We start from the raw sequence: 997 nt of genomic DNA, 5'->3' as shown, positions 1-997 counted from the left end.
CAACACCACATGGGAGAACATCAGTTTTACATATATCCTATCATATTTCGTTTCATTGCAATGATCACAATAGCCTCCATACATCATCAAATAATCAAACGATACATCCCACAGGCCCACCACCACCCTGGGCGTCAGCACACAGTCCTTCTCCCTCCCTGAGACCAGTGTCCCCAGCTGCTCCATCTGTCCATATTATCATCTTTTTCTGCCTCTCTGGGAAGGGTCACACTCTTTGTTCTTCTCACTTGATGGTCCCAGGGACTTCCAGCCCTGGGCTGCAAAATCAATCACTCTCCTCCTTTTGTCAAAAAACATCTACCTCTACATTTCTGACCCTCACAGTCAGCCATGATGGCAATTATTCACTATTGCATCACAAGAGTCTTATCCCCTTTTACTTTTGCCAGCCCGGTCCAAACAGATTGGAAATCATTCAGTGGAGGTTCTACATACTCCTGCCCCATCTGGAACTAGGATCCCTCTTGGAAGCTTATAAGGCTCTCACTTTTTGCCTTTATAACCCATACCCCATTTTGGGTAGCCAATGTCTAAGTTGTCCATCCCTGTCAACTCTATGTACTGAGGTGGGTTTCAAGTTTTCTACTTTACTCTGTGCAAGTTTAGGTAGGTCATATTTTTCTAAAAATGCATCCATCTCTTCTAAGCTTTTGAATTTGTTGGTGTACAACTCTTCATAGTATTCTGTTATTATCCTTTAGATTTCATTTGGTTCCATGTGACATTGCCCATGTGGTTTCTAAAGTGTGTTATTTGTGTCTTATCCCTCTTTTCTTTGTTAATTTTGCCAATGGTTTGTCAATTTTATTAATTCTTTCAAAGACCCAGCTTCTTGTCCTGTTGATTCTTTCTATAGGTTTTTGTTTTCCCTCTCATTTATTTCTGCTCTTATCTTTATTATTTCTTTTCTTTTGGTGACTGCAGATTCCCTCTGTTGGTCTGTTTCTAATTGTTGTAGATGCTGTGTTAATGTGTT

This window comes from Chrysochloris asiatica, unplaced genomic scaffold (assembly GCF_000296735.1).
Source record: "Chrysochloris asiatica unplaced genomic scaffold, ChrAsi1.0 scaffold00153, whole genome shotgun sequence".
NCBI lineage: Eukaryota > Metazoa > Chordata > Mammalia > Afrosoricida > Chrysochloridae > Chrysochloris > Chrysochloris asiatica.
This window is presented reverse-complemented; position numbering follows the sequence as displayed.